The 12956-nt window shown below is 35.6% G+C and overlaps 1 long non-coding RNA gene across 2 annotated transcripts in view; it reads left to right on the forward strand.

The window, feature by feature from the left end:
* The window catches only part of LOC147830383 (uncharacterized), a 90193-nt gene that overhangs the window by 45065 nt on the left and 32172 nt on the right, over positions 1 to 12956 (forward strand). For both annotated transcript variants that reach the window (XR_015452236.1, XR_015452237.1), the window contains exon 2: positions 9526 to 9636. This is a non-coding gene — a long non-coding RNA (uncharacterized LOC147830383). The remainder of the gene's footprint in view (positions 1 to 9525; positions 9637 to 12956) is intronic.

Here is a 12956-nt window from a genome sequence, read left to right on the forward strand (position 1 = left end):
TAACTAGTTTATTTACATCACCATATCCGTGAGGACTTTTACAGCATTTCCATTTGTGCTTTCAATAAGGTTTATTCTTTCCTACATTCCAGAATACAATCAGTCCCGGATTTCAGTGGTTTGACTTACGATTTTTTAAAATTTTACTATACTGTAAAAAAGATATGCATTCTGTAGAAACTGTATTTCAAATTTTGATTTTGTTCAAAGCTGGCAATATGCAGTAGGATCCCCTTTCATGGTACTGGGTAGTAGCAGCTAGCCACAGCAATAAGTCAACCATACCATCATGCAGGTAAACCATGATATCCGGTAGTGTACTGTATCACTAATATATGAGGTTTGATAGCTTCTGTGTATTAAATGAATGTTGACTTACAATCTTTCCAATTTGCAAAGGGTTTATCAGAGACAACCTCACATAAGTTGAGGAGCAGCTGTATACAGAGCCATGGAGAAGTCTAGTTATTTCTATTTAAACTGTCACTTTAAGTTGAACATGATATCACCTTGTTGAAATCTAGTATTCCTCTATAATCTACTTCTCTGTTTGGAGAAATATGTCAAGATTTAACAAACATTTCCAGGAGGCTCCCTGGAGCCCCACTCTTGCCCACGATACAGGAGTGGATTATCTTTGTCACTTTGCAAGCCACTCTTTTATATCAATACTATCTCTAGCTCAATTGGAAAAATGGGTTATCATTAACAGATGCTGATGAGGCTGTGGGGAAAAGGGAACTCTTTTACATTGTTGGTGGGAATGTAAACCAGTATCGCAATTCCTCAAAAAACTAAAAATAGAAATTCCATTCAACCCAGCTATGTCTCTTCTAGGTACCTTCCCAAAAGCACTAAAGACATCGTATTATAGGGAAACATGCCTACAAGTATTTATAGCAGCAAAATTTATAATACCCAATTTTGGAAAAGGTATATGTTTATCAATAGGTGAATGGGTAAAGAAAATGTAGTATTTATACACAGTGTAGTACAACTCCACCATTAAGAAACTTGAGGCATTTGTAGGTAAATGGACCCAACATAAGACCAATATTTCATGAAATAAGTCAGACTCACAAGGTTAAATAGTGAATGGTTTCTCTTATGTGAGAAACCCCCCCCCATAAGATAGATGTTAGAATCTTTGTTACAAACATTATTGCAGTACATGACTACACTGAGATTTCAGCATTAAGTACACTTATCAAAGCCATATTCTTTTAGAAGTCTTTGTAGTACAAAAGAATTACTTTTACTAAATCATTCGGTTCTTTCCAGTGTATATGCATACTAGCCATTTGTTATATTTGTTTTTCTGGCAATATGTTTTACCATGTGAAACATAATTATTTCCCCATGAATTCTGTTAAGAAAACCAAATAGACTTTACACATGCAAATGCTTAAAGCTGCCAGTGCATACCACAGCCTATTAAATGAATAATTGATCTGATGGATTTGATTTCGTCTTAACAATACAACTTGTAATGCCACTATAAAATAGAATAATTTCCTAAGATGAATTTTTAAAAAATCATATAAACCCCCAAAGGTGAATATAATCAACAATGTGATCAATTTTAGAATTATTAAACCTATTCATCAATAATTTACACATAAAATGACTGTGTATAAAAAGGATAGATTTTTCTATCACCATGAGTATTGCTCAAAAGGTATCCTAGGAACAGACTCACTTAAGTGATTACTAAAAATCAGCTCAGATTATTTGGTCCCATCCCAGACCTTCTGATCAGAATCCCTGGGGCTAGAAACTCAGATTTTACATTTTAACAAGCTTCTGGATTGGTTCTTGAAGATACTAATGTGTGGGAGCTGCTTAAAGCCAACATAAAGTAAGATTAAAACTCTTGTTTGGTAGTAGGGAGCTGTCAATTTGTTTTCCACACTGAATCTGTTACACTGAGGTACTCCACAGAGAGAATCAGCACATTTTGTGCAGAGTAAGATTCTTTTATTTGCTAAAGTAAATAATAGCAAAATTAAGAATGAGCTATAAATTGTACTAAATGCTGATAACTTGAAATCTCCAAAATGGAATAAATTACTGACTATTGCACTTTAAATGAACATTAAGAGTGGTCCAAATTACCAAATGTTTTGCCATTTTGATAAATTGGTTTTAATTTTTTATCAGACTATATTTAAGTACCTTGCAGTAACATGTGCCAGACAGTTCCATTAGGCATTTTCAATTGCATTTATTTTCCTTAATGTATAAACTATATAAACTAAAGATAGTTTGAAAAGCACAGTGCTTAACTCCACCAGCCTGCTGAGAATAGTTCGCTCTGATTTGGGGGCTGGATTTACATTATCAGCCTTGGGCAAAAAATGAAAATATAACATACAGTGTCTTTATTCTTTGATTCAATTTGCAAACATTACTCAGGAACACAAAGAGAAAAATAAGAATTGTACCTCGTTAAAATGAGACAATTTGATGGAGAAATGAGAAGCGATTTGGACTGCTTTATGCAAAAGAGAAGAAAAAAGTGTAATAAAGGCACTCAAGTCCTGAGAGTCTAAGGAAAGCATAATTAACTCCTTGGCACTGGGAGATAGACTCTCCCTGCATGTGGTTCACTGCCAGTAAAGGACATGCCTGGAACCGCTGCCCAAGAAGAATTACAGGCATTTGCTATTACTTTAAAATATTCATGTTTCAGCTACAACACTGCATATTTTCATTTGACAGATATGGAAAAAAATAAACTTCTTTTTCTTTCTGCCCTCCCTGGCATAAGAACCCTACATAATCAACTCCTTCAGTTAACAAATCTGACAATTTTAATTACAATTATAGATTTAGGGCACTCAGCATTTTGAAATTGATTCATCATATGAGTTTGTTGTTTTTGTTGTTTGGAGAATGTTTTTGTCCTCTTACATCCGATTGATGTGTTTTAATAGAATATCAAATACAATGGGGAAAACTATAGCAATTGTGGAGGGATCAGTCCATTCAAACATGCTTCTTTCCTAAGCTGGAAGTAAAAATATGCAGACAGTACTGGTCAGAGTTTTGAGGGCTTTACACACCCCTAAAGCACCTCACTGGTGATTAGATACTGAAAACAAAGAAGGAAATGTGAGTGCAAAATACATGTGATAATATACAAATTATACATAAGCAAAAATCATTTTCAATTTTTCTCCTTACTGAGAGGAATTTCCTTTCACTGTTGCATAAAATCCAAAATAGTTTCAGAAGAGACAGATTTAACATAGACCTCAGACTCAGAATGAATGAAGGAAAAAAGTCATATATGTCTTTTCCATTATTAGTGTATCATTATCTATTCTGGTTGCTTTGTGTATAGAGAATCAAAAAGCAAACATTGCTTGTTGCATAAACTACATATTTGAAGAGTTGGCCGATGATTGACAATTCAATACTGCCCTTAAAGTAGGTATATATTGTTAATATTCTACTATTTTCTCATAAAACACTCTGTTTTTTTGTGCAAATGCATTCTTGCAGATTAATTATTTACCCCACACATTTTAGCTAACAGCTCCAGAAACAAGCCTTTCTCCCTGCTACCACCAAATCTCATCATATAAAATAAACCAAACATAAATACACAAACTTGTGTTGGTCCATTCTGTTGCTATAACAAAATGCTTGACATGGGGAGCTCTATAAAGAAAAGAGGTTGATTTAGTGCATACATTTCGAGAATGGAAGTCCAAGATTGGAAGACTTCACCGCCTCACCCTCTGGTGAGGTCAGGATGCATGCCAGAATTGTTACGAAGAGATCACATGGCAAATCAGGAAGCCAGAGATCAAGTTTTCCCTTTTTATAACAACTCATCCTGAAGCAATAACTCACTTTGTGAGACCAGCATTAATTCCTTCCAAGGGTGTCTCCACAACATAGTTACTTAGCATTAGGTCTCAGCTCTTAAAGGTTCTACCACATCTCAAAATGACCACACTGAGGTTTTCAACCTATTAACCTTCAGAGAACAGAAGCACATTGAAACATAGCACAAGCATTTTCTCTTTTGCCTTGGAAGCCAACACAGTGCTTTATACCTGGCTGGTATTTGCGAGATGTAGGCTGAATTGAAATTAAATATTGTTTTTCTGTAAAAGTTTCCCATATTAAATGATCATGAATTCTACAATCACCACTTTGCCCATAGAATAGATTCTTTATCAGTCTGCTTTATAATATTTTATTTCCCTTAACAAAACTTGTATTTATTATGTATGTTCTGTCACTAAACTTTACTTGATAATGTACAGTACCGCCTTGTTAAAAAATACTGGTGGTGGTCATTCAGGAAGTGCTGAATTTATTTTTTAAATTTGCATGCTTATTAATTTTTTTCAATAAAGGACCACATCATTTAAATTCAAAATGTGATATCGGTCATGTAGAGTAAACAACTCAATAATGATCCACTTGACAGTTTTCAAGGTTTCATCTGGATTACCTCCTTTGATTCTTATAATGGCCATTTGTAACATACACAACACTAAATTATCTCCATTAAAATAGTGCACTAACAGCAATTATACATTAATCTACCTGTGTACACTGAAAGGGAAATACACTTCAAGAGTTACTCCGAGTTATGCTGGATTTATCTGTGTTTTAACTAAATGTGACATTCTATTCTTCTTAAGAATTTTGTTATATTTTTTTGCTTTGTTTTGTTTAACGAAGGGAAGGAGTCCTTACCTCAAACATGCAGAAATGATGGGAGTAGTCTATGTGTGCATTACTTCTCTAGTTACAAATAATTTGTCTAAATTAAATTTTAATATAGGCATAATAATATATAACTTTTATCGACCAGGTTTCTAGAAATAGTTAAGCTCAGGTTTTCTTATGGAAGATTCACCAACACTGGAAATCAAGGATATAATTTTAAATAGGGGATAGGTACAAATTCTGTGAAAATTTTTTAATTGTGTATTTCCATTTTAGTGGATATCTTTAAAAATCATTTTTTTCAGATTATAAATATGTAAGTCCATGTTTTAAAAAAGAATTTATAACTTAAACTTTCTGTCTCAGTTGGCTTGGGCTGCCATAACAAAATAACCTCAGTTGTGTGGCTGAAATAACAGAGATTTATTTTCTCTCAGTTCTGGAGGCTACCAAGCCAGGATAAACATTCCAGCTAATTTAGTTTGGGTGAGGGCTATCTTCCTGTCTTACAGATGGCTGCCTCCGTACACTATCCTCAGACAACAAGCAGGAGCAGGAGCGTGGGAGATCTGGTGTCTCTTCTTAAAAGAATACTCATCAAATTAGATGAGGAACCTGCTCTTGTGATTGACTTAACTTTAATTTCTTCCTAGGAAGTTCCATCTCCAAATACAGCAACCCTGAAGATTAGGGTTTCAAGGTTTGAATTTGGCAGAGGGGCAAAAATTTTAATATATGTTTAATATATGTTTTTTATGGAACATGCCTTCAGGTTATAAAGTCAGTATTTCCCAAAATGAGGATTCACACACATTGAGTTTTTTTTCTTTATAAGAATTTCATATATTTTTTAAGTTTAAGGAAAACTGGATTGTTATTTCAATGCATTCAAGATGTGCATTGTAGCAAAATGGTTAAGAGTATAGGTGCTTTAAGTCCTATAACTAATTTTGAATCTTAGCTCTGACCCTTCTCATGTTTTGTGAGTAAATAACTTAATTATCTTGTCTCAGTTTACTATCTATAAAATAAGAGTACTAGAAATAGCACATTTTTAAGTTATAAGTATTAAGTGAAATAATAATTAAAAGGATTAAGCAAGGTGTTTTAGAATATCATGAGGACATAATGTGTATCATTGGTAATGCTGGATTATTGCTGAAAGAATGTTAATGCTTATCCTAAAAATACAGCACTATAATGGCAGTACATAGGCATCTTTGCTTCAATTGGCCAAGTCTTCGTGTTCACTCTTTCTGAAGCTAGCATGTTCACTGTACAGTGGAAATCATTCTCTACCAGTTTCACCCATAGACCAATTTTCTTAAATGTGGCTCCTCTGGATAAATGAATATGTTTTCCCTAGATATTCTTTTGGTTTATATGTGGCTTGTCAGGCAAAACTACATCAAGGATGATTGAGCATTTTTGCAAGAACTTATGGAATGATTTGAAAATTTTCTTCTCTCTGACTAAGGAGGAAAAATAGTTTAAAAATTTAAATTTTTTTCACCAACCACTAGCTACATTATGAATCTAGGCAAAACTACATTAATAGTGGCTATAACTACTATTTTATTTTTTTGTATTAAATTCTTTTATTGGTACATTGTAGGTATACAACATAATGACATTTCTCATTGGGAATTGTACCTTTACATAATGCATCTTGGTTCTTATTTTTTCCCCATTCCTAGCCCTCCCTTCACCTCCTCCACCCTTCCCTATTTACAAAGACTTTATTTCCATTTTTTCCATTTCTCATCATTTTTCCTTTCCCTTCTTTCCTTTCCCCTGCCCCTCCCACTACCCCTACCCCTTTGGACCTTTTCTTCCTATTTTGCATTATCGATTATTCATTCTAATAATTGGTACATTTTAGGTATACAATATAATGGCATTCATCATTGGAAATTTGCACCTTTACATAGTCTCTCTTGGTTCTTATTTTTCACCCTTGCCCAGACCTCCCTTCAACCCCTCCATTCCTCCCTATTTACAAAGATTTTGTTCCCATTTTTCCATTTTCTCATATTAATCCCATTCCCTTCTATCCTTTCCCCTAGCCCTCCCACTTCCTTCCCCTTTGCCCCTTTTCTTCCCATTTCACATTACCTATTATACATTTAGTCCTTATTTACACTTTCAGTTTCTCACACCAGAGAAACTATTCGGTATTTTTTATAAAATGGAGTACTACTCAGCCATAAAAAATGAGAAATTAGAGACATTTATAGCTAAGTGGATGCACATTGAGGCGATACTATTAAGTGAAACAAATAGGACACACGTGTGTAAATACTATTATTTTATTTTTAATATTTTAAGCACATATACTAGTATATTTTAATTTTTTAAATTCTGTTTTAATATATTTGGGTTTTTCTTAATACATTTCAGTTTAATACATTGGATTATATTTTATGCATTAAAAGTATTTTCTGAGAAGTGTTTCATAGTTTTCCTCAAAGAGCTAAGGACATCCTAAACACAAACGTGACTAGTAAGTACTAGCCACTAGCTGAGGGAGAGGAAAGATGAGGTAGGCAATAGAAAGGAACAAAGATGAGACACCTGGAGAGCAGATCCCTGTACTAGTCAGCCTTTGTGTTGCTTAGACAAAAATATCTGACCCAACAATTTAAAGAAGAGGTTTAATGTGGCTCATGGTTTCAGTCCATGGTCAGCTGAGTCTAAGACATGAACATCATGGATGAAGGGTGTGGTGGAGCAAAGCTGCTTACTACATGGCAGTGAGAAGGAGAGTGCAGGAGAATAGCACCAGCAAGAGATATACCCTCGAAGGCATGACATCAGGGACCCACTTCCTCTCCTACAGCACCCAACTTGCTAATAGCATATTCAGCTCTGAACATCAGTAGATAATGTCACTATTATCCAGGTACCTTGCCAGGAGTCTCCTAATTCAGTCACGTTAAGAAATATGGTTAACTGGCACAATCCTGATGAATTTCTACCTTTAAAATTTTAATACAGCTATGTTGTAGTTGGGATCCAGTATGTCCTCTAAGACTCATTTTTTGAAGACTTGGTTACAGATGAGTGTCTAGAAGTGATTATATCATGGGGGTTTAATTCAATGCATTATTGGAAGATGAAGTAAACAGGAGGTGGTGCCTAGGTGAAGGGACTGTATCGTGGGCCATGAACCTGGGGGCTATATATGGTACCCTTTCCTTCCTTCTCTCTGTTTCCTGACCATCATGGGGTGAGCAGCTGTGCTCTACCACCCTCTTCCGCCATGATATTCTGCCTTACCACAGGCCCAGAAACAATGAAGCTGACTGAGTACTGACCAAAACCACTGGAACAATGAGACAAAATGAATCTTTCCTCCTTCAAGTTGTTTTTCTCAGGTATTTTGTTATAGTGACAAAAAGCTGACTATCACAGTTCGTATCTTACTTGTGCTGGGCTGAGTTCAAACTTAAGATGCGCTTATACCAGCAGTGTGAGTTTATACAACAATTAGCTCAATAATTTCATTGTTGTCTGAAGAAATTTTTCATCAAGCAAGAGAGATGAATCCATTAAGGTAAACCACATACAGGTTAGCCTTCTAAGCCATTATAGCCCTTCCAGGACTAAACAGTAAATCATTACTACCTAAGTAATCCCAACTCCTTTTAGACCCATTTTCTGGGTTTTAAAACAACTCCTCAGAGAAAATAAATACACCAGAGTAGGCTGAAAGCCAAGATCCATTATGTTTTCTGAATGCAGAACTGGACTGTTTCTTTTTCTCTTTTGGTAGCAAACAAGTATACAAAAGTTTATAGACTTCCTTCCTTGTTTTATGTATATCATAATCCTCATCCTCTTATACAATAACAACTGAATTCTCTCTTCAGGCTATTGTAGACATTCATCTCCCTTTTCTGTGAGCAAAACCTGCCTGTTATATTTTTGTATTCATTACATATTCACTTGAAATTTTATTTCTCATGCAAAATACCCAGTCATCAGTTGCCCAATAAATATAGTCTAAAAGACATTTGAATTTATAATTAAGTCAGAATTGATGACCTAGATCTCTAAGCAAAAGCTATCATTGGAAAATCAGGAGAGAAGAAATGAGAAGGGAATAGAGACAATGCAAATTTGTGTTTTGAGATATTTAAATGTTTAATTCCACTTTTCTATATTAGTACCAACTTCCCAGAATGTTATGCACTGGCCTAAAATACACCTTCCATCTGAGTAGGCATAACTGGGTAGACCTTGAGCTGCCTGTGCCTCCCAAAAAATACACCTCTACTTTCTTTTATTTCTTCTTCCAGAAAACTGAGAAAAACCACTAGGGCCCTATTTATTCCTGACCCAGCATAATTTATATTATGCCCAGAAAAGAAAGGCTCAGTCTTTGGCAGCTTGGGTAAGGCATGGAGATGCACACTTGACAATACTTATTTACCACCAACTGCAGTATAATTTGAGTTCAAAAGCTTACTTTTAAAACAAAAAAACTGTGTCAATCATAACATGGTGTTAACAAGTTTAATTTGCAAAGTTCAAACATTTTGGTGTTGGATAGAACAAGAAAATATTTTGCTCTATGTTGAAGGAGGAATGGAAAACAAAGACTGTGGAATACAGAGGAGGGAAAAGAAAGAAAACTCTCAGCAAATAGAATGAGGGGCATGACTTTCCAAAGGATGAGAGATAAGGGACAAGACAATACTCAGAAGAGAAGGTAGATAAGAAAACTTCGTCTATTTTGCAAGCTTACCAAAGCATTTGTTGGCAGAGCATGAATATTTTGAAAAAAAAAAAAGTACTAATTTGGAATATTGTCATCCTTTGCCAATGTAGCCCTGCCCTCCTCCTGCAAAAAAAAAAAGAAGAGAAGCAGCTTAATCTAGGATCCAAGCCTGAATGAATCACCACTAACCCCGAAGCATAAGGCACAGGTCTTGGCACATTGTGAGTACTCTGATACCTCATTATTGAATGACTGAAATGACTGAATGAGGACTAGTATTAGTATTATCTTATTCCTCTTTAAAATTTGACAAGAGAGAACTGGATGATGAAAGAGATAGTGCATATCTGAGACTGTCAAAGTGAAACCTTTGGGCCAAATCCAGCCTGCCATCTGTTTTTGTAAATAAAGTTTTATTGAACACAGCCATGATCATTTGGTTATTTATTGCCTGTGGCTGCTTTCACACTACAACTTGCATAGTTGAATAGTTGCAGCACAGACCATCTGGCCTGTAAAGCTGAAAATATTTACTATCTGGCCCTTTACCAAAAAAGTTTGCTGAGTCTTTGTCTATATTAAGGGATTTGGAGTTTTCTTTGTGGTTAAAATAATTTGAGAATCAGAATTTCTGGCTGTTTCAGGGCAGAGATTAGAACAGGAAGAAGGCAGTACTTCTTACTTTGGTTTAGAAAAGGCAGAGTAAGGAGACCTGGGAAGAAGTGGGAGAGACACAAAAAGTGAGATGAACAATTGTCAAAGTAACCTCTTTCTGATCTTACCTAGTACTATGGTTTAAGTAGTTGTTTTCAAAATGTAGGTGTTGGAAGCTTGGTTTCTAGTGCAGCAGTGTTGGGGGGGCAGTGGGTTATAGGGGTGGAGCCCATATGGATAGATGTAGTTAACATGGGACTGGGTTAATGACTGAGAGGGGTTGTTAATTAATTCCATTTCTGATGTTTTTCTCTCTACCCATGTGCTCACTTGCTTTCCACCTTTGCCCCAGAGATAACAGCATGAAGCATTGGCCAGGTGCTGTCACTATGCCCTTGAACTTCTCTACTTTCCAAATCATGAACCAGATAAACTTCTCTCTTTATGAATTTACGAATTAACCAGTCTGTGTTATTCTGTTGTAGTAACAGAAAATTGATTAACACACCTAGTAATAGCTCTGGTTAACTTGTTCTCCACAAATGCTAGACATCACCTCTCTCTTTCAAGATTAAGAGAAAAACATTTCTGAAATACTAAAAGGAAAGACCCCTACCTAGAAAATAACTCGGTGATGGGTACAAGAAGCTGCTTTCTGCTTACACCATCCTGCCCTGTAAGAACAATAGATTTGATATAAGCCCATGGTCCATCTTATAATGCAGCACATAGACATTCTCATCAGTAGGTTTTAACAGGAAGTTGGGGAAAGTGCAATGTTGTCGCTTCTCTTTCCCAAAACTAAACTGAGAGTGACAAATCCAGAAAGAAATCTTATTGATATCTTCCCCTGCCCTGTTCTTTTTTCCCTTCCTCCTAGAAGCCAAAACCACTAAGTACAGCTATGTTTAAAAGTCATATAATTTTAGCCATTTATGTGCACTGCTTGTCTGTTATGCCATTATTATCATGTGACACAATTACAATTTTTAATTCCATTAAAATTGCATGCATTAACTTGTCAATGATTTTATTATCCATTTTCTGTGGACTACTCAGGCAATATGCAGAGAAATAAGTACAGCTCTCTTAAAGTCAAAAACCTCTATTACAGTCCTAATTCTTTCATTGAATTGTGTGCAATCTTTACAAATTAATTAACTTGTTTTAGTTTTCTCATCTGTAAAAGAAAAAACTAACCTACTAAATTCACAGATTTACTGCAGCTATTAAAAAAGGTAGTATGAGAGGAAAAATACAAGTTACTGATATTTTGCTCTTGAAGCATCCCTCAGTTAAAAGGAAGAAAAAGATACTTCTTGTGAATAGGTAGATATCAATTGGAAACATTCTCTTACTTTATTCTCTCTTCCACACATCCTGTTCCTGCTGAAGTAACCCCCAAATCTGGGAAGAGATGATGATGGGGGGAATATTCCAATCCATCTCTTCCCTTTCCTGATCACAATTGTAGGAATTATTGACAGGTTCTAAAAGAGTTCAATATATGAAAGACTATATTTTACCACTGACTGACAGACAATTCTTAGACAATTGATCAGTGTTAACATATTTATCCTCACCTAACGTAAGAAACAGAGCTTTAGAGGATAAAGTAACAGCTGACAGAAATGAGAATGTCCTAAAAATAAGACTTCTTGAAAAGTCTTAGAGTTACATTTTATTTATTCCAATACAAATTTCTAGGTTCCCGGTGTAATTTTAGTGTTGAATCTACAATAATGATGACTAGTACTTTTGTGAAACTTGACTACTCTATATAGCAGCTAATAATAAAAACCCTAATTTACTCTTTCATGTATTATTTATCTTTTGTTTTCACAGAGATTTTAAAAACTTGAATATGATGGGGGTTACATAAATTTCGATTTTAATCAAGAATATTTCTGTGTATTCTTAGAAATAGTCAACTGTGTTAACTTTCATTTAAAGCTCAATTTTTAAAAAAATGTTATAGATGGCTGTAGGTCTTAGGGGAAAAATCAGTATGACTTTAAGTGTCCATTAGCTAAATCTAAATGACAATGAAATACCTAGAAAAGCACACACAGTATCTATCCATGTGAATACTAAATTAATTCATCATATAGCCCAGCTAAAATGAAATGTTCACAAAATATTTCCTATGCCATGAAAAAAGATCAAAGGTTGAAAACATAAATGTTCCTAAGTTACAGTGGAGGGAGTCAAGGCAGTTTATTTTTTAGCAAGAAATCATGTAACACATTTTGTGCTGATGGAAATAACAGTAGAGAAAGGAAATGATCTCAAGGGGCAGAAGGAGTAACTGTTGGAGCTAAGGGCTGGAGAGGTGAGAGGGAGACAGAGACAAGGGAGAGGGTGGCTTTTGATAGCAGTAGGGTGCTTCCTCCATGGAATAAGCATAGTGACTCTGGGTACACATTCAGGTGAAATTTGTAGATTGGCAGGCTGAAGGCCAACTGCCTAAACTGACTTGTTATTGAGGCACAAGGTGAAATGCGTGTGGAGAACACATGAACACATGGGAGACCTGAAGAGGAGAAGCACAGAGCAGAGGAGTCACTCATGCCACTTGAAGGAGTCTGGCTTGATATTCTTTTTTTTTTTGGCTTGATACTCTTGAGTCTATGGACTAAGGACAACATATATGGACGTGCAGCTGGGGCTTCAGAAGCACCTGAAGGTTGTCCAGGTTTCTCCCTGCATTCTCAGGGGAGTCCCTTCTGAGCTGCCTGCCTTGTCTCCATTCTCCAGACTACCGGGCTGGCAGCTGCTGCTATGTGCTCTCTGACAGCTAAGGTGCGGGCCATGACTGCAGTACACAGGAGAACAAGTAAGTGCACCTGTGACTACAGAGGAAGATGTGGAAAATCTGGCCAGACTT

Source organism: Heterocephalus glaber, unplaced genomic scaffold (assembly GCF_053883595.1).
Source record: "Heterocephalus glaber isolate CG9 unplaced genomic scaffold, H.glaber_assembly_v1.0 deba00000122, whole genome shotgun sequence".
Lineage (NCBI taxonomy): Eukaryota > Metazoa > Chordata > Mammalia > Rodentia > Bathyergidae > Heterocephalus > Heterocephalus glaber.